Source organism: Bacillus rossius (assembly GCF_032445375.1).
Source record: "Bacillus rossius redtenbacheri isolate Brsri chromosome 9 unlocalized genomic scaffold, Brsri_v3 Brsri_v3_scf9_1, whole genome shotgun sequence".
In the NCBI taxonomy this organism is placed as follows: Eukaryota; Metazoa; Arthropoda; class Insecta; order Phasmatodea; family Bacillidae; genus Bacillus; species Bacillus rossius.
In genome coordinates, this window is record NW_026962012.1 from 6,279,225 (window position 1) to 6,306,033 (window position 26,809).

Sequence of the window (26,809 nt, forward strand, 5' to 3'; positions counted from 1 at the left end):
GATTTAATCAATCTTTTGCGATAAATGATATAATTCCTGTCATATCAGAAAGCGGAAACGATTAGCCGTAGTTGTTTGTCGTAAAGCAATGTTAATGAATACCCATATTTTAAGTTTTAAAGATCTTTGTCGCAATGAAATTGGTCCCTGTAATAACTTTGGAACAATAATGTATGCGTTCAACATAGTGACATGAGTTTGTAACACTTAAACCATCTTGTACAGCTATGAAGTGAGGCTAAGGAAAATTATTGCTCCAGTTAATTAGCATGTAAAGTTTTTTTTCTTAGCTTACCCTGTGGAAGCTTGTATTTGCCATCTTTTGCTGTTCACTCTCTTCACTTGCTTATGATGAAGGTCTCCAGGTGTTGCGCGCCATTTACAAACGCCTAAGATTTATTAAAAGTGTCTAATTACGAATAGCATGTAAGCGTCATTGCACTTGTCCATACAAAGGGTTTTATTTTTTCATGGTTTCCTCTATAAAGCGTACTTATAGGATAGTGAAAATGGCAAAAAAGGCCGTTTTCACGGACGTTTATAGGTATGAAAAATTCTAAACATAGTATTCTACAATTTCTACAAATAGTGTAGGGAAGATGTTTAATGCGCCAGCATAAAATCATAGGTTTACTGCTTAAAGTCCTATAGAGGCGAAGAGGCGTGTAATGCGCTAGACGGTGTCGCCCTTATGCGCCCCGCGCTTTTAGGCCCATTCTACAGAGTGGAGAAAAAAGTGTGTACCGGTTATGAAAGGCTATTACAAAAACAGAGCAACATACAGAAATGAAGTTTATTTTATTGGAATCAGTATAAGTACATCCCCATTTTTTTTTTATCAAGTTTTGAATATCACACCAGGAAAATGTTGGCAATCGGCAGTTATACACTGTTGGAGGTGATTTCGGAACTCTTCGACCCCTTTTCCGCACGTAGGGATAGAGCGGTGATTTCCTCCCGCATTTTCATCTTCAGTTCTTCCAAAGTGTGACGAAGATGTTTGAAAACCTTTTCTTGGAGTTAACCTCACAGGAAGAAGTAACAGCGCGGCCACCTTGTAACAGTCCCCTTACGCAGTCTGCGACTGGCGTAATCACTTCGAGGCTGAGGAGCTGTCGACCCGGCTGTCAGCCATTCAGGAGCCAGCAGGGAGTCGGCCCAGACGCCGATGCGTCAACTAGGACATCCCGAACCGGTATACGAGCAAACACGAGCGCGTCATGAAACCGTTCTCCCGCTCCTGTGGCAGGCAGTGTCTCATCTGCCAGCCCATTCGTTCTAGATCCAGTCCTTTCCATTGCTTTGAATTGTTTTTTATAGTACGTTCACCCACAATTCCTGTAATTTGTTTTTAAATTAAAAATGTGTAGGAAAGTTTTAACGTTAGTTTCAACGTGATTCAAAGCGGTCCTATGCCTCCTCTTTTAATTAGCAGAAACATACATACACACATTTGCAACAGTGACATTAAAAGATTAAATTTAAATAAAAGGTGAGCTAGTCTTTTAGTACTCTCCAGTGATGTGTAAACATCTCACCTCAGTTACGTGCAAATTTAGGTACGTGTTATCTATGTCGCAGTTTAAATTATAATAAGTAAACTTGGACACCAACGTTAACATAGTATTCTCAAAATAACACTGAGCGTGATAAATGTCGAAAAGTATTCATTTTAAGGGAAAACGGTAAATATTTTCCTCCCTTTTAAAACCTAACTATAATTCTGTTTGACAAGATGGTACTATTGATTTCTCAGGTCTATTCGAACAACAGGAATACCGAACGCGTCGCATGTAAACGCCTCAACGCTTTACATGTGACATTTCCACCTATACCGGAATTATCATTGCCTGCGTTTTTGAGGTTATACTTCTTTAGGTGCGTTGAGGGTGAAATTTTAGTTTGCACAAAAAATGCAATGAAATAGACGCGCATTACACAACGGAAATACACACAGAAACTGCTATAGCCACGAGCCGAAGACGTCAAGATGGTGGACCCACGTGTGGCAGCATGCACCCGTGCATGTATCGCGAATATCAGGGATGTACTAAGCGTATTGGTGTGCCAAAGTAAACGTTGTGGTTGTGAAACTATACTGGAAAACATTTTGTAAACTTGAATAGTCATGAGAAAATATAATAGCAACTTTGAAAATACGTATAATTTACTAAGCAGGAAAAAGTTTTTGCAAAGAACATGACGCATTCAACATTTTCTTTGTTCTGTACAGCATTACGAACGTGGCGCTATCTTTAAGGTATTTTTCAAACTAAAAGTTACAGTGCAATAGCTCCTGGCTTTGGACTTGATTTTCGGGAAGGAATTTCATTAAAATAATGTGCTTGTTGATAAAATCCATAAAAAAGTTAATACTATAAAGTTTCCCTTTGTCTTTGTGAACTTTGGATCGCGGCATCCGCCACAGATGGCAGCGCCGTTGTTGTTACACATTTCCGTTCTTTGACTTCTGTCGCTTTCACAAAATTACTTCCACCAAATGCCACATACACCGAGAGCTAAGAAGTTACACATAAAAGTATAAAATTTGAACACGTGTATTCAAATAAACTAACATTACTATTGACACTAACTCACTGACACTATTAGTATCTGCAGGCGACGTGGCTTCTCACACACTAACATACTGTCGTCACTGATATTTTGAAGGGAAAAAATTTTTCATAACTTCCTCCCCCCCAAACCCCCTCATATATCTGTCTCTGTCATTCCTATTGCAATCTCGAACTGCGTTCCCGTTTGGGCGCTCTCTGGTTATTATTTATGAAATGAACACGTCAGATGATTGCCTCGACAAACGTAATTTCGTAGTTTGTAAACTTTTGAGTAACCAATTTACTATAAATGGTATTTTTGTCCATTATACAGGCACTGAATATATGGCAGTTCTACTAAAATTCTAATAAAAACACACGTAACTTTGATGTTTATCGTTGTGATAAATTTCATATCCAACCCGAAATTATGGTAATATTATGTTAAGGAGGATATGTTTTGTGTAACGCAGTACCTGTAAGTAATTTATGTCGGGAACTCCTTTTTTTAATCGTTTGGTTACTTTTTTTACTTATAATTTTTATGTGAACTCTTTTCTTCACATGGGAATCACCGGTTTCCCAGCCAATTTAAATTCGATCACAACATTTTAAGATTGGTGATATTAGTGAACGCTTAGCAAGCGCCTATGATACGAACCAATGAAAAGCAGTGCATTCCCGTTCATCTGAATTTTTTCTAAATTCTTGCTTAAAGTTTTCTTTCAGTCAAGAAGCCATTAAAACGTTAAACGACTTATTATGGGTTGTCAGTTGAGACAACCTTAAGATAGGCCGTGTGTTTACTTACAAGTTTATGTATTCGTTGATCGTTCACTGGTATGAGTGAGAAATCAATTCACTAATTTTTGAATAGGTTAGAATCAATGTTGTCAGCTACTGGTTGTTCCTAAAGGCCTGGAACAAATCAACATAGTATTGACACATTGATAGTTATACCGATAAGCACTTACACAAAACAAAACTAGCACAGCTACATCGGACATAAACTTAACCCCATTCCTTTGTTTATTTTAGTTTTTTTAGCCTTGAAAAAATTAATACATCTGTACTTGGTAGTGTCTAATTATGAAAAAACTTTGTATCAATAGAATAAAATCAATAATAGCACGGTAATTCAAAATTAATTGCAGAAATTAATTTTTTCTTCTTTGATAATTGGATTATGAGGTTTATAGGCCAGCGGCATCGTGCGAATATAATAAACAAATTAAAATAATTTTCAGCATGTTCTAGTCAACACAAGTAATTTATCATTTATCAAATAAATGTCTAAAATTACGAAATAGCAGGACGTTCAGAGCTTCTGATTGCCCGAAAAATTTGCACGGTTCTAGCAATAACATATTGTTAAGCAGGAGTTATAACCTAGAGCAAACTCCAATGAATTCTAATACAGAGGCTGTTTAAATGATTATCGCAATGTACGATTGTAGCTATTCAGATTTAGTTACGAGGAGTTCAATGGTTATGTATAATACTGTGTTGTGCTTGTGAAAAGTTTATTTTGATTGTAGTTGGGTCTTAACCTGACCATAACTTAATTTTGAAACAACGCTGCAAGAAGTAATGCGTAACATATAATGCGTATCAGAGCCAACAACTTTACTTGTGAAAATACGAGGGTAGATACAGGCATAGCTTATCAATTAGTCACTTTTTAAAAAACGTTAAACAGTTTTTACTATAGCTCACATATTTGGCAGCAAGGTACGTAGACCTCTTGAGTATACAAGACCTTGACTAGTTAAATATTGCACGAAGTTGCTTACTTACTGGGCGTATACATGTGTACTTGCAGAGGTCGCCATGTATGCTCTCAGAGATAACTACTCCTTTAAGCTGATCTTTTTGGCTTTTCGTAGCGTGCTGAACACGGCTGAATCAGTTCCGGCGTCGACGTAAGATATGCTCGCACATGCCTAAGTTGTCGGACATGATAATACGTTCTGAGAAAGTAACTGTATTTTATTGTGGTTTCATTTCACGGTCATGGAATTTTAATGGCTGATGATACGTTTTGATGCCTAGGTCATGTGCCGAATGATGTGCTGCTATGCCTGCCAAAACATTTCTACCAAACATAAAAAAAAGTTTATGTTTGAACACAAAAACAATTAGACTTTTTTTTTTTTACAAAAGATTCCTTTGTAAACCAGTTGCCAAGAAGATTGTAATACTAAAAGAAGGATATTGTACATCACATTGATGTGGTTATTTTTGTGTCTATGAAATACGTTATTGGAAACAGTACTTAATATTTCTTGTCACGCTTACTAAAACTGACGTATAATTGTAAATTTTGATTGATGTTATATACAAGCATAAAGTGTTTAGCCACAGAAAAAAATAGGTTAAATATTCAACCAATGGACACTATTTGATTTTATTATGCTTATTTTATGTGCGCCGTTAAAACTGGAAAGCTATTCAGGGAACAGTTTACAAATAACTTTAACGCATGTAGGTACTGGGTGAACACAAAGCATACATAAATTCCTGGGCAATCCGAAACCAATATTACTGTGAACATATTTTGTAGCAGTGCTGTTCCGTTTATGTAAATGTACACTTTACAAATATCTGTAATATTACATGATTATTTCAGTTCCATTAAGAAATAAGATTTTTACATTGAAACCGTATTGTTTCTATGAAGGATAATCCCAGGATAAACGTATTTTTAATTGCTTTTAATATATATTAAATTTGTAAACGTATATGTAGGTACGTATGTTAGAGTTCACAAATAGATCCAAAGCTATGATGCAGCATCCTAAGATATAATATAGTTGCTTTAAAAAAAAATGAAACATTATATCTTGTATGAACGTGTTATGCAATAGTCTGTTTTTTAAAATATTACTATGTCTACATTCTTTAAGTGTTATTTTTAGAGGTAGTTTATTAGTGAGGTAGCCTGGTATATCATGGCTTCAATTTTCAGAAATTTGTTTTACTTTGTTTCCATATATTGTTGGGCTGTTATTGCTTGCTTGAGAAAGAAACCAAGCAATATGAATTTTGACGGTACACATGAAATACATAAAAGACTGAAATAAATACGTTTAATTATTTCTCGCAGTTATTTTTAGTAGGCTATGTTACACAGCGGGCTACATCGGACCTAGGATCTAACTTCGAAATAACTCTTAACCAAGGAAGCAGTTCAATGATGACTTTGCACTTTTAAAACCTCTCATACATTTATCTTTCTGACCACTGTGGATTTCGTGTCAAAATTACTATTTGCCATTAACATTTTACAATCGTTCGATCACACTGTGAAAAAAAAAATGTCCTTGATGACGAAAAAAATATCGCCACAAAAGGTGGTTATACTTAAATAAATTTTAAATTTAATCAACTATATTAGGATTATTGCCTAGAGAAAATTATTTGATTATTGTTTTGACTTGTTAAATATGATCTTTAATTATGAAATAATATTGTAATATTTACTTCTGATTAAATGAAAGAGCATAAAGTCCGTGTAGGCCCCTAAATGCCGGCTATGTCTGCTCGCGCAGTGTGGATCCGAGATCATTACCATGAACCGATCCGGGAGTCGGGTCACATCATAGTTCCCTATGGTCTTCGTTCAGCGCTCACAACACAATGGTGCAACAGAAAATGTGGTCGAACCATGTTCAAGTAAGTACAGAACGTGACGTCAAGTCATGTAAGATGACGGGTATTAAAAATCCCCTTAAGCTGGCTGGGTCTCTAAAATCATGTTGGTTATTTCATTTTCTTGTCATCAGAGATATTATCTGTAATTTTATTCAAATAGCTCTCTCGCAATTGTTGCTGGGTCGCTAATTCCCTTACCAATTTCGAACTGTAAAATGTCGCGCAAGTTAGCATACTTATTAGATAACATTTATTAAATGTGTGTTTTTAAGTAATGGCCAGAAAATAACACAATGGTAAAACAGTTACTTAAATTTCAACTGCTTGTATAGGAGCTACTACACGGGTAGGGTAAACGTGATAGCATCTGGGGAAAGTAAAGAGAAGTCGCACTACCGTAGTCGTGTGGACAGTTGGGAAAGTCCTAAAGCTTGAAGCGGGAAGAGTCGATCGAGTGAGATGGCGCATGTGGACAGTAGCTGGCGATCTCTCATTTCCTCCACCATTAAATTTTCCAGTACGCGACTTAACCATCTCCGCATGTCAACTGTGTGAACCTTGCAGTCCAGTGGAGGGAAGCTAGTTCATGGTCACGTGGTGCACAGTTTATACTCAAGACGACGCGGTGGTCAGAATCAGACACTAATAGATTTGTAGAATTGCACCACGAAAATGAATTCATGTCGAACAGGGACATGGAAAGTCTAAGTATTAAGTCTAATTATTCCTGTGCCTCTAGCAACAAGGTTTTTGCAAGGTATTTTCAATCATTCTCCTAAAGCACGTCGACGAACACGATTGCATATTGTATCCTGGAAGCCAATTCTGTACTGAAGAACCCATGTTGTAACTCTGTGTGTAGACAGCTAATCCTCCACGTGTAGGCCAGTAGTCAGGAGAGTTCACTCGCCCTGGCTGCTGTGGCAGCTAGTCCTCCACGTGTAGGACAGTAGTTAGGAGAGTTCACTCCCCCTGGCTGCTGTGGCAGCTAGTCCTCCACGTGTAGGACTGCAGTCAGGAGAGTTCACTCGCCCTGGCTGCTGTGGCAGCTAGTCCTCCACGTGTAGGACAGCAGTCAGGAGAGTTCACTCGCCCTGGCTGCTGTGGCAGCTAGTCCTCCACGTGTAGGACAGCAGTCAGGAGAGTTCACTCCCCCTGGCGGCTATGGCAGCTAGTCCTCCACGTGTAGGACAGTAGTTAGGAGAGTTCACTCCCCCTGGCTGCTGTGGCAGCTAGTCCTCCACGTGTAGGACAGCAGTCAGGAGAGTTCACTCGCTCTTGCTGCTGTGGCAGCTAGTCCTCCACGTGTAGGACTGCAGTCAGGAGAGTTCACTCGCCCTGGCTGCTGTGGCAGCTAGTCCTCCACGTGTAGGACAGTAGTTAGGAGAGTTCACTCCCCCTGGCTGCTGTGGCAGCTAGTCCTCCACGTGTAGGACTGCAGTCAGGAGAGTTCACTCGCTCTTGCTGCTGTGGCAGCTAGTCCTCCACGTGTAGGACTGCAGTCAGGAGAGTTCACTCGCCCTGGCTGCTGTGGCAGCTAGTCCTCCACGTGTAGGACAGTAGTTAGGAGAGTTCACTCCCCCTGGCTGCTGTGGCAGCTAGTCCTCCACGTGTAGGACTGCAGTCAGGAGAGTTCACTCGCTCTTGCTGCTGTGGCAGCTAGTCCTCCACGTGTAGGACTGCAGTCAGGAGAGTTCACTCCCCCTGGCTGCTGTGACAGCTAGTCCTCCACGTGTAGGACAGCAGTCAGGAGAGTTCACTCGCCCTGGCTGCTGTGGCAGCTAGTCCTCCACGTGTAGGACAGCAGTCAGGAGAGTTCACTCCCCCTGGCGGCTGTGGCAGCTAGTCCTCCACGTGTAGGACAATAGTCAGGAGAGTTCACTCGCACTGGCTGCTGTGACAGCTAGTCCTCCACGTGTAGGACAGCAGTCAGGAGAGTTCACTCGCCCTGGCTGCTGTGGCAGCTAGTCCTCCACGTGTAGGACAGCAGTCAGGAGAGTTCACTCGCCCTTTCTGCTGTGGCAGCTAGTTCTCCACGTGTGGGACAGCAGTCAGGAGAGTTCACTCGCCCTGGATGCTGTGGCAGCTAGTCCTCCACGTGTAGAGTCACTCGCCCTGGCTGCTGTGGCAGCTAGTCCTCCACGTGTAGGACAGCAGTCAGGAGAGTTCACTCGCACTTTCTGCTGTGGCAGCTAGTTCTCCACGTGTAGGACAGCAGTCAGGAGAGTTCACTCGCCCTGGCTGATGTGGCAGCTAGTCCTCCACGTGTAGAGTCACTCGCTCTTGCTGCTGTGGCAGCTAGTCCTCCACGTGTAGGACAGCAGTCAGGAGAAATCACTCGCCCTTTATGCTGTGGCAGCTAGTGCTCCACGTGTAGAGTCACTCGCCCTGGCTGCTGTGGCAGCTAGTCCTCCACGTGTAGTACAGCAGTCGGGAGAGTTCACTCCCCCTGGCTGCTGTGGCAGCTAGTCCTCCACGTGTAGGACATTAGTCAAGAGAGTTCACTCGCCCTGGCTGCTGTGGCAGCTAGTCCTCCACGTGTAGTACAGCAGTCGGGAGAGTTCACTCCCCCTGGCTGCTGTGGCAGCTATCCTCCACGTGTAGATGAGTAGTCAGGAGAGTTCACTCGCCCTGGCGGCTGTGGCAGCTAGTCCTCCACGTGTAGGACAGTAGTCAGGTAAATTCACTCGCCCTGGCTGCTGTGGCAGCTAGTCCTCCACGTGTAGGACAGTAGTCAAGAGTTCACTCGCCCTGGCTGCTGTGGCAGCTAGTCCTCCACGTGTAGAGTCACTCGCCCTGGCTGCTGAGGCAGCTAGTCCTCCACGTGTAGTACAGTAGTCAGGAGAGTTCACTCGCCCTGGCTGCTGTGGCAGCTAGTACACCACGTGTAGGACAGCAGTCAGAAGAGTTCACTTGCCCTGGCTGCATGTCAGCTAGTACACCACGTGTAGGACAGCAGTCAGAAGAGTTATCTCGCCCTGGCTGCTGTGGCAGCTAGTCCTCCACGTGTAGGACAGTAGTCAGGTGAGTTCCCTCGCCCTGGCTGCTGTGGCAGCTAGTCCTCCACGTGTAGAGTCACTCGCCCTGGCTGCTGTGGCAGCTAGTCCTCCACGTGTAGGACAGCAGTCAGGAGAGTTCACTCGCTCTTGCTGCTGTGGCAGCTAGTCCTCCACGTGTAGGACAGCAGTCAGGAGAGTTTACTCGCCCTGGCCGCTGTGGCAGCTAGTCCTCCACGTGTAGAGTCACTCGCCCTGGCTGCTGTGGCAGCTAGTCCTCCACGTGTAGGACAGCAGTCAGGAGAGTTCACTCGCTCTTGCTGCTGTGGCAGCTAGTCCTCCACGTGTAGGACAGCAGTCAGGAGAGTTTACTCGCCCTGGCCGCTGTGGCAGCTAGTCCTCCACGTGTAGGACTGCAGTCAGAAGAGTTAACTCGCCCTGGCATCTGTGGCAGCTAGTCCTCCACGTGTATGACAGTAGTCAGGAGAGTTCACTCGCCCTGGCTGCTGTGGCAGCTAGTCCTCCACGTGTAGGACTGCAGTCAGGAGAGTTCACACGCCCTGGCTGCTGTGGCAGCTAGTCCTCCACGTGTAGGACTGCAGTCAGGAGAGTACACACGCCCTGGCTGCTGTGGCAGCTAGTCCTCCACGTGTAGGACAGCAGTCAGGAGAGTTCACTCGCTCTTGCTGCTGTGGCAGCTAGTCCTCCACGTGTAGGACAGCAGTCAGGAGAGTTCACTCGCCCTGGCTGCTGTGGCAGCTAGTCCTCCACGTGTAGGACTGCAGTCAGGAGAGTTCACACGCCCTGGCTGCTGTGGCAGCTAGTCCTCCACGTGTAGGACAGTAGTCAGGAGAGTTAACTCGCCCTGGCTGCTGTGGCAGCTAGTCCTCCACGTGTAGGACAGTAGTCAGGAGAGTTCACTCGCCCTGGCTGCTGTGGCAGCTAGTACACCACGTGTAGGACAGCATGCAGAAGAGATCACTTGCCCTGGCTGCATGTCAGCTAGTCCTCCACGTGTAGGAGAGTAGTCAGGAGCGTTCACTCGCCCTGGCTGCTGTGGCAGCTAGTCCTCCACGTGTAGGACAGCAGTCAGGAGAGTTCACTCGCCCTGGCTGCTGTGGCAGCTAGTCCTCCACGTGTATGACAGCAGTCAGGAGAGTTCACTCGCCCTGGCTGCTGTGGCAGCTAGTCCTCCACGTGTAGGACAGTAGTCAGGAGAGTTCACTCGCCCTGGCTGCTGTGGCAGCTAGTCCTCCACGTGTAGGACAGCAGTCAGGAGAGTTCACTCGCCCTGGCTGCTGTGGCAGCTAGTACACCACGTGTAGGATGGCAGTCAGAAGAGTTCACTCGCCCTGGCTGCTGTGGCAGCTCCTCCACGTGTAGGACAGTAGTCAGGAGAGTTCACTCGCCCTGGCTGCTGTGGCAGCTAGTCCTCCACGTGTAGGACAGTAGTCAGGAGAGTTCACTCCCCCTGGCGGCTGTGGCAGCTAGTCCTCCACGTGTAGGACAGCAGTCAGGAGAGTTCACTCGCCCTGGCTGCTGTGGCAGCTAGTCCTCCACGTGTAGGACAGCAGTCAGGAGAGTTCACTCGCCCTGGCTGCTGTGGCAGCTAGTCCTCTACGTGTAGGACAGCAGTCAGGAGAGTTCACTCGCCCTGGCTGCTGTGGCAGCTAGTCCTCCACGTGTAGGACAGTAGTCAGGAGAGTTCACTCGCCCTGGCTGCTGTGGCAGCTAGTACACCACGTGTAGGACGGCAGTCAGAAGAGTTCACTCGCCCTGGCTGCTGTGGCAGCTAGTCCTCCATGTGTAGGACAGTAGTCAGGAGAGTTCACTCGCCCTGGCTGCTGTGGCAGCTAGTCCTCCACGTGTAGGACAGTAGTCAGGAGAGTTCACTCGCCCTGGCTGCTGTGGCAGCTTGTCCTCCACGTGTAGGACAGCAGTCAGGAGAGTTCACTCGCCCTGGCTACTGTGGCAGCTAGTCCTCCACGTGTAGGACAGTAGTCAGGAGAGTTCACTCGCCCTGGCTGCTGTGGCAGCTAGTACACCACGTGTAGGACAGCAGTCAGAAGAGTTCACTTGCCCTGGCTGCATGTCAGCTAGTTCTCCACGTGTAGGACAGTAGTCAGGAGAGTTCACTCGCCCTGGCTGCTGTGGCAGCTAGTCCTCCACGTGTAGGACAGCAGTCAGAAGAGTTCACTCCCCCTGGCTGCTGTGGCAGCTAGTACACCACGTGTAGGACAGCAGTCAGAAGTGTTCACTTGCCCTGGCTGCATGTCAGCTAGTCCTCCACGTGTAGGACAGTAGTCAGGAGAGTTCACTCGCCCTGGCTGCTGTGGCAGCTAGTACACCACGTGTAGGACAGCAGTCAGGAGAGTTCACTCGCACAGGCTGCTGTGGCAGCTAGTCCTCCACGTGTAGGACAGTAGTCAGGAGAGTTCACTCGCCCTGGCTGATGTGGCAGCTAGTACTCCACGTGTAAGACAGCAGTCAGAAGAGTTCACTTGCCCTGGCTGCATGTCAGCTAGTCCTCCACGTGTAGGACAGCAGTCAGAAGAGTTCACTCGCCCTGGCTGCTGTGGCAGCTAGTCCTCCACGTGTAGGACAGTAGTCAGGAGAGTTCACTCTCCCTGGCTGCTGTGGCAGCTAGTCCTCCACGTGTAGGACAGCAGTCAGGAGAGTTCACTCGCCCTGGCTGCTGTGGCAGCTAGTACACCACGTGTAGGACAGCAGTCAGAATAGTTCACTTGCCCTGGCTGCATGTCAGCTAGTCCTCCACGTGTAGGACAGTAGTCAGGAGAGTTCACTCGCCCTGGCTGCTGTGGCAGCTAGTACACCACGTGTAGGACAGCAGTCAGAAGAGTTCACTTGCCCTGGCTGCATGTCAGCTAGTCCTCCACGTGTAGGACAGTAGTCAGGAGAGTTCACTCGCCCTGGCTGCTGTGGCAGCTAGTCCTCCACGTGTAGGACAGCAGTCAGGAGTGTTCACTCGCCCTGGCTGCTGTGGCAGCTAGTCCTCCACGTGTAGGACAGTAGTCAGGAGAGTTCACTCCCCCTGGCTGCTGTGGCAGCTAGTCCTCCACGTGTAGGACAGCAGTCAGGAGAGTTCACTCGCCCTGGCTGCTGTGGCAGCTAGTCCTCCACGTGTAGGACAGCAGTCAGAAGAGTTCACTTGCCCTGGCTGCTGTGGCAGCTAGTCCTCCACGTGTAGGAATGTAGTCAGGAGAGTTCACTCGCCCTGGCTGCTGTGGCAGCTAGTCGTCCACGTGTAGGACAGTAGTCTGGAGAGTTCACACGCCCTGGCTGCTGTGGCAATTAGTCGTCCACGTGTAGGACAGTAGTCAGGTGAGTTCACTCGCCCTGGCTGCTGTGGCAGCTAGTCCTCCACGTGTAGGACAGTAGTCAGGAGAGTTCACTCGCCCTGGCTGCTGTGGCAGCTAGTCCTCCACGTGTAGAGTCACTCGCCCTGGCTGCTGTGGCAGCTAGTCCTCCACGTGTAGTACAGCAGTCGGGAGAGTTCACCCACCCTGGCTGCTGAGGCAGCTAACCTCCACGTGTAGGACAGTAGTCAGGAGAGTTTACTCGCCCTGGCGGCTGTGGCAGCTAGTCCTCCACCTGTAGGACAATAGTCAGGAGAGTTCACTCGCCCTGGCTGCTGTGGCAGCTAGTCCTCCACGTGTAGGACAGGAGTCAGGAGAGTACACTCGCCCTGACTGCTGTGGCAGCTAGTCCTCCACGTGTAGAGTCACTCGCCCTGGCTGCTGTGGCAGCTAGTCCTCCACGTGTAGGACAGCAGTCAGGAGAGTTCACTCGCTCTTGCTGCTGTGGCAGCTAGTCCTCCACGTGTAGGACAGCAGTCAGGTGAGTTCACTCGCCCTGGCTGCTGTGGCAGCTAGTCCTCCACGTGTAGGACAGCAGTCAGGAGAGTTCACTCGCCCTGGCTGCTGTGGCAGCTAGTCCTCCACGTGTAGAGTCACTCGCCCTGGCTGCTGTGGCAGCTAGTCCTCCACGTGTAGGACAGCAGTCAGGAGAGTTCACTCGCTCTTGCTGCTGTGGCAGCTAGTCCTCCACGTGTAGGACAGCAGTCAGGAGAGTTCACTCGCCCTTTCTGCTGTGGCAGCTAGTGCTTCACGTGTAGAGTCACTCGCCCTGGCTGCTGTGGCAGCTAGTCCTCCACGTGTAGTACGGCAGTCGGGAGAGTTCACTCCCCTGGCTGCTGTGGCAGCTAGTCCTCCACGTGTAGGACATTAGTCAGGAGAGTTCACTCGCCCTGGCTGCTGTGGCAGCTAGTCCTCCACGTGTAGTCACTCGCCCTGGCTGCTGTGGCAGCTAGTCCTCCACGTGTAGTACAGCAGTCGGGAGAGTTCACTCCCCCTGGCTGCTGTGGCAGCTATCCTCCACGTGAAGATCAGTAGTCAGGAGAGTTCACTCGCCCTGGCGGCTGTGGCAGCTAGTCCTCCACGTGTAGGACAGTAGTCAGGTGAGTTCACTCGCCCTGACTGCTGTGGCAGCTAGTCCTCCACGAGTAGGACAGTAGTCAGGAGAGTTCACTCGCCCTGGCTGCTGTGGCAGCTAGTCCTCCACGTGTAGGACAGCAGTCAGGAGAGTTCACTCGCTCTTGCTGCTGTGGCAGCTAGTCCTCCACGTGTAGGACAGCAGTCAGGAGAGTTCACTCGCCCTGGCTGCTGTGGCAGCTAGTCCTCCACGTGTAGGACAGCAGTCAGGAGAGTTCACTCGCCCTGGCTGCTGTGGCAGCTATTCCTCCACGTGTAGAGTCACTCGCCCTGGCTGCTGTGGCAGCTAGTCCTCCACGTGTAGTACGGCAGTCGGGAGAGTTCACTCCCCCTGGCTGCTGTGGCAGCTAGTCCTCCACGTGTAGGATATTAGTCAGGAGAGTTCACTCGCCCTGGCTGCTGTGGCAGCTAGTCCTCCACGTGTAGTCACTCGCCCTGGCTGCTGTGGCAGCTAGTCCTCCACGTGTAGTACAGCAGTCGGGAGAGTTCACTCCCCCTGGCTGCTGAGGCAGCTATCCTCCACGTGTAGGACAGTAGTCAGGAGAGTTCACTCGCCCTGGCGGCTGTGGCAGCTAGTCCTCCACGTGTAGGACAATAGTCAGGAGAGTTCACTCGCCCTGGCTGCTGTGGCAGCTAGTCCTCCACGTGTAGGACAGGAGTCAGGAGAGTACACTCGCCCTGGCTGCTGTGGCAGCTAGTCCTCCACGTGTAGAGTCACTCGCCCTGGCTGCTGTGGCAGCTAGTCCTCCACGTGTAGGACAGCAGTCATGAGAGTTCACTCGCTCTTGCTGCTGTGGCAGCTAGTCCTCCACGTGTAGGACAGCAGTCAGGAGAGTTCACTCGCCCTGGCTGCTGTGGCAGTTAGTCCTCCACGTGTAGGACAGAAGTCAGGAGAGTTCACTCGCCCTGGCTGCTGTGGCAGCTAGTCCTCCACGTGTAGTACGGCAGTCGGGAGAGTTCACTCCCCCTGGCTGCTGTGGCAGCTAGTCCTCCTCGTGTAGGACATTGGTCAGGAGAGTTCACTCGCCCTGGCTGCTGTGGCAGCTAGTCCTCCACGTGTAGTCACTCGCCCTGGCTGCTGTGGCAGCTTGTCCTCCACGTGTAGTACAGCAGTCGGGAGAGTTCACTCCCCCTGGCCGCTGTGGCAGCTATCCTCCACGTGAAGATCAGTAGTCAGGAGAGTTCACTCGCCCTGGCGGCTGTGGCAGCTAGTCCTCCACGTGTAGTCACTCGCCCTGGCTGCTGTGGCAGCTTGTCCTCCACGTGTAGTACAGCAGTCGGGAGAGTTCACTCCCCCTGGCCGCTGTGGCAGCTATCCTCCACGTGAAGATCAGTAGTCAGGAGAGTTCACTCGCCCTGGCGGCTGTGGCAGCTAGTCCTCCACGTGTAGGACAGTTGTCAGGTGAGTTCACTCGCCCTGGCTGCTGTGGCAGCTAGTCCTCCACGAGTAGGACAGTAGTCAGGAGAGTTCACTCGCCCTGGCGGCTGTGGCAGCTAGTACACCACGTGTAGGACAGCAGTCAGATGAGTTCACTTGCCCTGGCTGCATGTCAGCTAGTCCTCCACGTGTAGGACAGCAGTCAGAAGAGTTCACTCGCCCTGGCTGCTGTGGCAGCTAGTCCTCCACGTGTAGGACAGTAGTCAGGAGAGTTTACTCCCCCTGGCTGCTGGGGCAGCTATTCCTCCACGTGTAGGACAGTAGTCAGGAGAGTTCACTCGCCCTGGCTGCTGTAGCACATAGTCCTCCACGTGTAGGACAGTATTTGGGTGAGTTCACTCGCCCTATCTGCTGTGGCATTTAGTCCTCCACGTGTAGTACAGAAGTCGGGTGAGTTCACTCGCTCTGGCTGCAGTGGCAGCTAGTCCTCCACGTGTAGGACAGTAGTCAGGAGAGTTCACTCGCCCTGGCTGCTGTAGCAGCTAGTCCTCCACGTGTAGGACAGTATTCAGGAGAGTTCACTCGGCCTGGGTGCTGTGGCAGCTAGTCATCCACGTGTAGAGTCACTCGCCCTGGCTTATGTGGAAGCTAGTCCTCCACGTGTAGGACAGTAGTCAGGAAAGTTCACTCGCCCTGGCTGCTGTGGCAGCTAGTCCTCCACGTGTAGGACAGTAGTCAAAAGAGTTCACTCCCCCTGGCTGCTGTGGCAGCTATCCTCCACGTGTAGATCAGTAGTCAGGTGAGTTCACTCGCCCTGGCTGCTGTGGCAGCTAGTCCTCCACGTGTAGAGACACTCGCCATGGCTGATGAGGCAGGTAGTCCTCCACGTGTAGTACAGTAGTCAGGAGAGTTCACTCGCTCTTGCTGCTGTGGCAGCTAGTCCTCCACGTGTAGGACAGCAGTCAGGAGAGTTCACTCGCCCTTTCTGCTGTGGCAGCTAGTGCTCCACGTGTAGAGTCACTCGCCCTGGCTGCTGTGGCAGCTAGTCCTCCACGTGTAGTACGGCAGTCGGGAGAGTTCACTCCCCCTGGCTGCTGTGGCAGCTAGTCCTCCACGTGTAGGACATTAGTCAGGAGAGTTCACTCGCCCTGGCTGCTGTGGCAGCTAGTCCTCCACGTGTAGGACATTAGTCAGGAGAGTTCACTCGCCCTGGCTGCTGTGGCAGCTAGTCCTCCACGTGTAGTCAGTCGCCCTGGCTGCTGTGGCAGCTAGTCCTCCACGTGTAGTACAGCAGTCGGGAGAGTTCACTCCCCCTGGCTGCTGAGGCAGCTATCCTCCACGTGTAGGACAGTAGTCAGGAGAGTTCACTCGCCCTGGCGGCTGTGGCAGCTAGTCCTCCACGTGTAGGACAATAGTCAGGAGAGTTCACTCGCCCTGGCTGCTGTGGCAGCTAGTCCTCCACGTGTAGGACAGGAGTCAGGAGAGTACACTCGCCCTGGCTGCTGTGGCAGCTAGTCCTCCACGTGTAGAGTCACTCGCCCTGGCTGCTGTGGGTAGCTAGTCCTCCACGTTTAGGACAGCAGTCAGGAGAGTTCACTCGCTCTTGCTGCTGTGGCAGCTAGTCCTCCACTTGTAGGACAGCAGTCAGGAGAGTTCACTCGCCCTGGCTGCTGTGGCAGTTAGTCCTCCACGTGTAGGACAGCAGTCAGGAGAGTTCACTCGCCCTGTCTGCTGTGGCAGCTAGTCCTCCACGTGTAGAGTCACTCGCCCTGGCTGCCGTGGCAGCTAGTCCTCCATGTGTAGGACAGCAGTCAGGAGAGTTCACTCGCTCTTGCTGCTGTGGCAGCTAGTCCTCCACGTGTAGGACAGCAGTCAGGAGAGTTCACTCGCCCTTTCTGCTGTGGCAGCTAGTGCTCCACGTGTAGAGTCACTCGCCCTGGCTGCTGTGGCAGCTAGTCCTCCACGTGTAGTACGGCAGTCGGGAGAGTTCACTCCCCCTGGCTGCTGTGGCAGCTAGTCCTCCTCGTGTAGGACATTGGTCAGGAGAGTTCACTCGCCCTGGCTGCTGTGGCAGTTAGTCCTCCACGTGTAGTCACTCGCCCTGGCTGCTGTGGCAGCTTGTCTTCCACGTGTAGTACAGCAGTCGGGAGAGTTCACTCCCCCTGGCTGCTGTGGCAGCTATCCTCCACGTGAAGATCAGTAGTCAGGAGAGTTCACTCGCCCTGGCGGCTGTGGCAGCTAGTCCTCCACGTGTAGGACAGTTGTCAGGTGAGTTCACTCGCCCTGGCTGCTGTGGCAGCTAGTCCTCCACGAGTAGGACAGTAGTCAGGAGAGTTCACTCGCCCTGGCTGCTGTGGCAGCTAGTACACCACGTGTAGGACAGCAGTCAGATGAGTTCACTTGCCCTGGCTGCATGTCAGCTAGTCCTCCACGTGTAGGACAGTAGTCAGGAGAGTTCACTCGCCCTGGCTGCTGTAGCACATAGTCCTCCACGTGTAGGACAGTATTTGGGTGAGTTCACTCGCCCTATCTGCTGTGGCATTTAGTCCTCCACGTGTAGTACAGAAGTCGGGTGAGTTCACTCGCCCTGGCTGCAGTGGCAGCTAGTCCTCCACGTGTAGGACAGTAGTCAGGAGAGTTCACTCGCCCTGGCTGCTGTAGCAGCTAGTCCTCCACGTGTAGGACAGTAGTCAGGAGAGTTCACTCGACCTGGGTGCTGTGGCAGCTAGTCATCCACGTGTAGAGTCACTCGCCCTGGCTTATGTGGAAGCTAGTCCTCCACGTGTAGGACAGTAGTCAGGAAAGTTCACTCGCCCTGGCTGCTGTGGCAGCTAGTCCTCCACGTGTAGGACAGTAGTCAAAAGAGTTCACTCCCCCTGGCTGCTGTGGCAGCTATCCTCCACGTGTAGATAAGTAGTCAGGTGAGTTCACTCGCCCTGGCTGCTGTGGCAGCTAGTCCTCCACGTGTAGAGACACTCGCCATGGCTGCTGAGGCAGGTAGTCCTCCACGTGTAGTACAGTAGTCAGGAGAGTTCACTCGCTCTTGCTGCAGTGGCAGCTAGTCCTCCACGTGTAGGACAGCAGTCAGGAGAGTTCACTCGCCCTTTCTGCTGTGGCAGCTAGTGCTCCACGTGTAGAGTCACTCGCCCTGGCTGCTGTGGCAGCTAGTCCTCCACGTGTAGTACGGCAGTCGGGAGAGTTCACTCCCCCTGGCTGCTGTGGCAGCTAGTCCTCCACGTGTAGGACATTAGTCAGGAGAGTTCACTCGCCCTGGCTGCTGTGGCAGCTAGTCCTCCACGTGTAGTCACTCGCCCTGGCTGCTGTGGCAGCTAGTCCTCCACGTGTAGTACAGCAGTCGGGAGAGTTCACTCCCCCTGGCTGCTGTGGCAGCTATCCTCCACGTGAAGATCAGTAGTCATAAGAGTTCACTCGCTCTGGCTGCTGTGGCAGCTAGTCTTCCACGTGTATGACAGCAGTCATAAGAGTTCACTCGCTCTGGCTGCTGTGGCAGCTAGTCTTCCACGTGTATGACAGTAGTCATAAGAGTTCACTCGCCCTGGCTGCTGTGACAGCTAGTCCTCCACGTGTATGACAGCAGTCATAAGAGTTCACTCGCCCTGGCTGCTGTGACAGCTAGTCCTCCACGTGTATGACAGCAGTCATAAGAGTTCACTCGCTCTGGCTGCTGTGGCAGCTAGTCCTCCACGTGTATGACAGTAGTCATAAGAGTTCACTCGCCCTGGCTGCTGTGACAGCTAGTCCTCCACGTGTATGACAGCAGTCATAAGAGTTCACTCGCTCTGGCTGCTGTGGCAGCAGGTCTTCCACGTGTATGACAGTAGTCATAAGAGTTCACTCGCCCTGGCTGCTGTGACAGCTAGTCCTCCACGTGTATGACAGCAGTCATAAGAGTTCACTCGCTCTGGCTGCTGTGGCAGCTAGTCCTCCACGTGTATGGCAGTAGTCATAAGAGTTCACTCGCCCTGGCTGCTGTGGCAGCTAGTCCTCCACGTGTATGACAGTAGTCATAAGAGTTCACTCGCCCTGGCTGCTGTGGCAGCTAGTCCTCAACGTGTAGGACAGCAGTCAGGAGAGTTCACTCGCCCTGGCTGCTGTGGCAGCTAGTCCTCCACGTGTATGACAGTAGTCATAAGAGTTCACTCGCCCTGGCTACTGTGGCAGCTAGTCCTCCACGTGTAGGACTGCAGTCAGGAGAGTTCACTCGCCCTGGCTGCTGTGGCAGCTAGTCCTCCACGTGTATGACAGCAGTCATGAGAGTTCACTCGCCCTGGCTACTGTGGCAGCTAGTCCTCCACGTGTAGGACTGCAGTCAGGAGAGTTCACTCGCCCTGGCTGCTGTGGCAGCTAGTCTTCCACGTGTATGACAGTAGTCATAAGAGTTCACTCGCCCTGGCTACTGTGGCAGCTAGTCCTCCACGTGTAGGACTGCAGTCAGGAGAGTTCACTCGCCCTGGCTGCTGTGGCAGCTAGTCCTCCACGTGTATGACAGTAGTCATAAGAGTTCACTCGCCCTGGCTACTGTGGCAGCTAGTCCTCCACGTGTAGGACTGCAGTCAGGAGAGTTCACTCGCTCTGGCTGCTGTGGCAGCTAGTCCTCCACGTGTAGGACTGCAGTCAGGAGAGTTCACACGCCCTGGCTGCTGTGGCAGCTAGTCCTCCACGTGTATGACAGTAGTCAGGAGAGTTCACACGCCCTGGCTGCTGTGGCAGATAGTCCTCCACGTGTATGACAGTAGTCAGGAGAGTTCACACGCCCTGGCTGCTGTGGCAGCTAGTCCTCCACGTGTATGACAGCAGTCATGAGAGTTCACTCGCCCTGGCTGCTGTGGCAGCTAGTCCTCCACGTGTAGGACTGCAGTCAGGAGAGTTCACTCGCCCTGGCTGCTGTGGCAGCTAGTCCTCCACGTGTATGACAGTAGTCATAAGAGTTCACTCGCCCTGGCTACTGTGGCAGCTAGTCCTCCACGTGTAGGACTGCAGTCAGGAGAGTTCACTCGCTCTGGCTGCTGTGGCAGCTAGTCCTCCACGTGTATGACAGCAGTCATGAGAGTTCACTCGCCCTGGCTGCTGTGGCAGCTAGTGCTCCACGTGTAGGACAGCAGTCAGGAGAGTTCACTCGCCCTGGCTGCTGTGGCAGCTAGTCCTCCACGTGTAGGACTGCAGTCAGGAGAGTTCACTCGCCCTGGCTGCTGTGGCAGCTAGTCCTCCACGTGTATGACAGTAGTCATAAGAGTTCACTCGCCCTGGCTACTGTGGCAGCTAGTCCTCCACGTGTAGGACTGCAGTCAGGAGAGTTCACTCGCCCTGGCTGCTGTGGCAGCTAGTCCTCCACGTGTATGACAGTAGTCAGGAGAGTTCACACGCCCTGGCTGCTGTGGCAGCTAGTCCTCCACGTGTATGACAGCAGTCATGAGAGTTCACTCGCCCTGGCTGCTGTGGCAGCTAGTGCTCCACGTGTAGGACAGCAGTCAGGAGAGTTCACTCGCCCTGGCTGCTGTGGCAGCTAGTCCTCCACGTGTAGGACTGCAGTCAGGAGAGTTCACTCCCCCAGGCTGCTGTGGCAGCTAGTCCTCCACGTGTATGACAGTAGTCATAAGAGTTCACTCGCCCTGGCTACTGTGGCAGCTAGTCCTCCACGTGTAGGACTGCAGTCAGGAGAGTTCACTCGCCCTGGCTGCTGTGGCAGCTAGTCCTCCACGTGTATGACAGTAGTCATAAGAGTTCACTCGCCCTGGCTACTGTGGCAGCTAGTCCTCCACGTGTAGGACTGCAGTCAGGAGAGTTCACTCGCTCTGGCTGCTGTGGCAGCTAGTCCTCCACGTGTATGACAGCAGTCATGAGAGTTCACTCGCCCTGGCTGCTGTGGCAGCTAGTGCTCCACGTGTAGGACAGCAGTCAGGAGAGTTCACTCGCCCTGGCTGCTGTGGCAGCTAGTCTTCCACGTGTATGACAGTAGTCATAAGAGTTCACTCGCCCTGGTTGCTGTCCCACTGTGCCTGGGAGACGCGGGACAGCCGGGCGAAGCGCTCCTCCCGACGTGGCGCGACGGCCGTGTGCTATGTGTGTCGGCCGACTGCGGTGTTGCCTGGCGGGGAGGCTGCGCGGGAGAGGGGCGGCGCGGTCGGTCACCGGTTGGCCTTGACCCCCAGTGGTCCGTCACCGCCCGCTGACCGGGCCAGCTCTGGGCTGCTCCTCCCCCCGGCCGGCCTCCGAGGAGACGACGACCTCCGGGCCGATGTCTGCCCGCCGCGGCCGGGGTCAAGCTCCTGGCGGGCGGCCGAGGAACCCAGCATCGTCGTCCGCACCCACGAGCATGTGCACTGTGCTATACAGACAGTCGTATCTAGTGACCAGCTGAGATTTCAAATCATCTGTAGCATAATATGAGTTTCGTGATTGGACGAGTTTTCTTTCAGGTACATTTCTACTGGTTGTTCACCAATTACAGCCAATCCGTGTTAAAGCAAACGCGTACTGAATGGCCTTGTCAAATAAGGTAATTGCTTCTCTCGCAGACGATCACCAATTACAAGGAAGAAACCGCTGCTGCAGGCACGCCTTATTGGAGTCTAATGAGCAGTCAGATTTTTTTTTTCTCTCGCGAAAAATACATACCCCTATGGATTTTTTGCTAAGCATTAAAATAAATTGAAGGCCTGAAACTAAACGCACCGCATACGGACATTATACTCCCACATTAGTTAGACGTGACGTAATTTTTTTTTAATTCAGCAAATTTGATTAGTTAGATGGATGGTCATTGGTCAGAATTGTGTGTTTGTGTTAGTATGAATTCTGAGAATACTTTGTGTATTTTGTTTTAGAAACCTCGGTCAGTAATTTAGGAAAGGTTCGAATACTAGTGACTACAGTGTTAAGATAAATTTTGAGAAGCGCAAATGTAATCGAGTTATATCTGTTATTAAATAGGAAGTTCTCGAAAGGCTTTTCTTACTAAGACCTAATATCTTAGTAATCCATTCATACTCGCAAGGGGTCACCGTGTGATCACAAGTTTCTGCTTGAACAATGAAGCCTAGTTTTCCTACTGATTACCATATAATGGAAGGCAGATAACATGCATTATTCTTTCTCAAACTGTTATCTTCGTAAAGAAAAAAAACGTTATCGTGACTGTGAAGGGGAATACTTATTTATTTTGTGTGCGCCCATCTTGCACACGACGTTTCGTTAATTTGTAGTATGTTTGAGCATAAATAATCAAAGCCACGTGCTATACTACGTTACAATATCTTTCGTGTAGTAGTATTACAAACTTATTTCTTGGCAACTGGTTTTCTAAAAAAATATTTTTTTTGTAAAAGTGCAGAAATTTTATTTTGTGTGAAGTTGATGCGTGTCAGCGAAATTATAATGGAAAAAAATAGTGAATCATGCTTACTTGCTCAAGAACTGAACTTCTCTGGCCTAGCAGTTAACCTCCTCTGATTTCACCCCCTTTCTTGCCCCCTTTCTTACCCCTTCCACCATGGCATCCCTCTACTGACTGAAGTTTCAGCGAATGATGTTGAATTTATTAAGATCGCTAGGGGAAAAGTTCACTTCCACTGAGTGAAAAATCTAATCACAAAAAGTTGTTATTAACAATGGTTGTAACACACCTCCCTTCATAACTAATTATTTAAAGAAGCCTATCGTATGAAGAAAAACTTCACCCTTATGCTGAATTAATGATTTAAATTAATGAAATGATATTCACTGAAAATTTTGCTAACTATTTGTTACCAACTGGTAAACAGCTGGTCACACTACAAATCTGCGCTTAAAAAGTGGAATTCAACGAAAAATTAATGAAAATCGCAGTTAGGCCTACATCAGTGAGCTTTAATCACTGATATATACTGGCTAAATCCGCGAATTCAAATGGATAATTTATAACCAATTTTCAACATTTCTCTGATTTGGAGGAATTTTAACTACTTAAAATTCAACGTGTTGATAGTATTAATATGTATTGAAATTTGAATTCATCTCTTTGCGCAGTGGACGTCATTCGTGAGTAGATTATGTTTTATTACTACTGAATGTATCTGAATGTGATATATAGTAGTTACACACATACATGAGCGTGCGTGTATGTATATATGTATATATAATTTATTTTACACGAGCCAGATGATACGAAAGCACTTTGTACGTATTGGTCATCATGAATTTTATTTTAATTAATAATCGAAAAAATACATTTACAGCTTAAAATTCAACTTTCGAGGGTTTTTTTTTTTTTTTTCACAAGCCTTCTAGATTCCATGTACATTAGATTCTTATTTCGTGCCGTCAAAAGAGACGACGTGTCTTGTGGACCGTTACGAGTGTTGCTAGGTTCTTGTGAATAAGGCATCATCTTAACTTACGACCCTTTGTCTCTATGCAGAAAATATGGCATGCATTCGTGGTTAAAAGACTTCCAGAATTACATAAACACGTTCAGATTATGTAGAATACCTCATCAGTACATAAGTTTCAACAATGTTTTAAAGTGTGTAATCATTTTTTACGGGAGGTATTTTCTCGTAGTTTATGTTGGGGATTTTTGTACCTCATAAGCATGTATTTTAACCTCCTTGGAGCCCAACAGGCTAGGCTCTCGGATGGGAGGATAAAGATATGTGAGAAGGGCCTCTCCTTCATTTGTATTCCGAGCTGGAGATTTCCGCGGAAGAGGCAGGGTCCAAAGGAATTCGTTTGGAATTTTTTTTTTCTTGGAACCCCACACGCAATAAAAAAAAAGCACTCCATAAATTGAGAGGAAGGCTGAATTACAGCATTTAAACCGTCGTAAGTTTTTGCTCGTTGTTTCGGTTGCGCGGGTACGTCTGGTTGAAGTCTGCCCGAGGCGGCTTTCCTCTTCGCGCGAACTCTTCGAAACGAAACAAGGCAGCAGAACCATCACTCGCGGCAGGCTAGACGCCAAACGCCTGTTTAAAACGCCTGCGGAGTGTCAAGAGCTTCCGTGTATGCTGTATTTCATACTTGCCGTGTGATATCAGTTGTATTGTTTATGTGTAGGGGCATGCAGATTTCGCGAAAAGATTTCGAGACTAGCTGAAAGTTAAAACACTGTAGCATTGTCTGTGTTCCGTTATTGGGTGATTTTCTTTCAGTTACATGTCGATTGTTACAACACCAATCAGAATAATTCAGTACGGAAGCCAAAGCGTCCTGAATGGCTCGGTCAAATAAGGCAACGACTTCTCTCGCCGACGGCCGCCAATCACAAGGAAGAAACCACAGTTACGGGTATACCTTGTTTCAGTCTAATAGGCGTTCAGATCTTTTCGCGAAAAATACCTGCCCCTAATTATGTGTTTCAAGTGTCAAGATTTTAAAAATTTCCCTTACGCATATTAAGGGTCCCCGCCTACACAAAAAAAAATGGTTTGTACTTTTACAAGAATAGTCCTTGGAAACTCAGTTTCCAACGTTATTACTTGTAAAATTGCAAAGCAGAGATTTGTACCATTGGTAATTTTACAAAGCTCTGCCTTGCAGATTCACAAGTGATATCTTTGGCATCCGGGTTCCCAAGGTCCAATCAGAGCACAATGCGAGATGTGAAGGTTTGCGTTCTTACATGTGGCTATTTGAATGCGCCTAATGGATTTCTAATAGCGCGTTAACATTGACTTTTGTTTGCGAAACGGAACTAAGGAAAATGGGTTATGGTAAAAGGAAAATGTTTTGACATCATTTCCGACATTGATAGGGCCACAACGGAGTAGATGAAGGTCCTTCCGAAAATCGTTCCAGAAGTGCTTCCAGTCATGCAGTCAACATTGGTTTGATTTGATTGTAAGCTTATTACTTTGTACGTAATAAAATTACTACCAGTAATTTTTGATTCATACCTCGTATAATCAAGCCTTTAAAGAATGCTCATTGGTCGATAACAAGGTCACATCCTTTGGCGGGTTACACGTGATTGGCTAACCACTCCTGTTCCGTTGGCTGTCAAGGATGCGTCAAGATTTCTTTAGTGCAATGAACGTGAAGCATACGTGTATGCACTTCAAGTATACTTGGCCAGCCAATGTATCCGCGGATGGAGGGAACCGTGTTATTCCATAAGCGGTGTAGCGCTGCACCGACTAGGCACAGCGCAGTGAGGCAGGCTTGTGTTCCCGGCGTGGGGCCTCCTGCGCCTCGCGCGCTCTTATCTCTCCGGGAAGAGCGCTGCACAGCCCGCTGTACACACTTCTCCCCGCTCCACAGAGCCCCGCCGCAGTTCTCGTCAATCCCAGTGCCGTGTCGTCACAGGCCACCACGCACTCCCGCGGGATTGTAACAGTAGCGTAGCCATGCAGGGGCATCTCCACCTCCCCACACGTGCTTTCAGTGACCATATTAAAATGACTAAAAGTATGCCACATTTTATGGTTATTGATAGAGACCGGACAAATTCGCGGATTCATTTAGTGACATACTAACATTCAAACAATTATACCTTTGTGCTGCTTCTGCCATTGGTTCACTTTTAATCTGGAGGACTGTGGGCCAATTAGAGACGCTCAACCATGGAAGTATCGAATCACAGGCCACCCAGTCGAGACGACTCACAAATAATCATCCAATGAACAGGTGACATTTGTCTGAATGTACAGAGGATTTTGGAGGCTATCAGAGGTCATTGAACCCGCGAATTTTTCCTGTCTCTAGTTATTGAATACGCAAACTTAGATAATAGCTTAGTAGCTTTCTCTTACATGTTTTATAGGTAGAGACCCGGAAAATCAGCAGGTCCAGTGACCTTCAGGCTAGTCACAATGTTGCTGTGGCTTGTCGAGTTTCAGTCACTCGTTCATTGGCTAATGCCCTTTGAGGGAATTCAGTTTGTTCTTGAATTATTTAAATGTGATTCTACCGTTCAGTTGTTGTTGGTTTTTTATTCGTTTAGACTACCTTAGGGACTCGTCAGAACAACTGTGAACCAATTGAAAACATACAAGTGTTGTTCGGAGTTCAGATCGTCGTTACATGAATCCGCGAAATTTTCCTGTTCTCTCTGTATTGGACATAATCAGAAGCATAGGCGGTGCAAGGTTCTACATTTCATAAGTGGCTGTTTTTATCTAAGAATTTCAGTTATTTAAAAAATAGTACTTAGGTTCCTTAAGTAGCCTCATAATATATTTCAATTTATTTTCTTTGATTTTCAAGACGGGATTTCCAGGTTCTCTGCTTGCCTGTGGGAAAGAAGGGGGGGGGGGGGGTTGTATTTCATACCCTGGGAACAGCATATCAAAAATAATTTGTTATAACTCCCTTCGGGCGACTATCCTCCCCACAATACCTATTTACGTCCATAAATTGTGCCAAACCCTTCTTCAGTTCTTTTCGTCTTAATTTTTCATACTTTAGAACAGTTGATTTTGATCTTATATAGCTGCCTGCATACTTCCGCAGTACATACAAAACGCAATGCAGTAAATTAACGATATTATGTCCTGTTTTAAAGGGAAGAGATAAGAAACAAAAGACGCCATACTAGTTTCGACAGTTTTTATGTCCTAACAGTTTATTTTCATTTATTATTTAAATGTTGACTTCGTTATGCTAGTGATTACACATACGTATATTTTCAAATGCTAAAACATGCTTTGTATTAACAATATTTTACCGTTGTTATCGTAGGTCCCAGTGTATCCGCGCAGGGGGAAATCGAGCCTAGCTCCC

The 26,809-nt window shown here is 48.9% G+C and overlaps 1 protein-coding gene across 3 annotated transcripts in view; it reads left to right on the forward strand.

Annotated features, from left to right (window-relative positions):
* LOC134542613 (rho GTPase-activating protein 20-like) overlaps nucleotides 1-26,809 on the forward strand; it is a 927,095-nt gene that overhangs the window by 453,879 nt on the left and 446,407 nt on the right. The gene's annotated exons all lie outside the window — the stretch shown is intronic.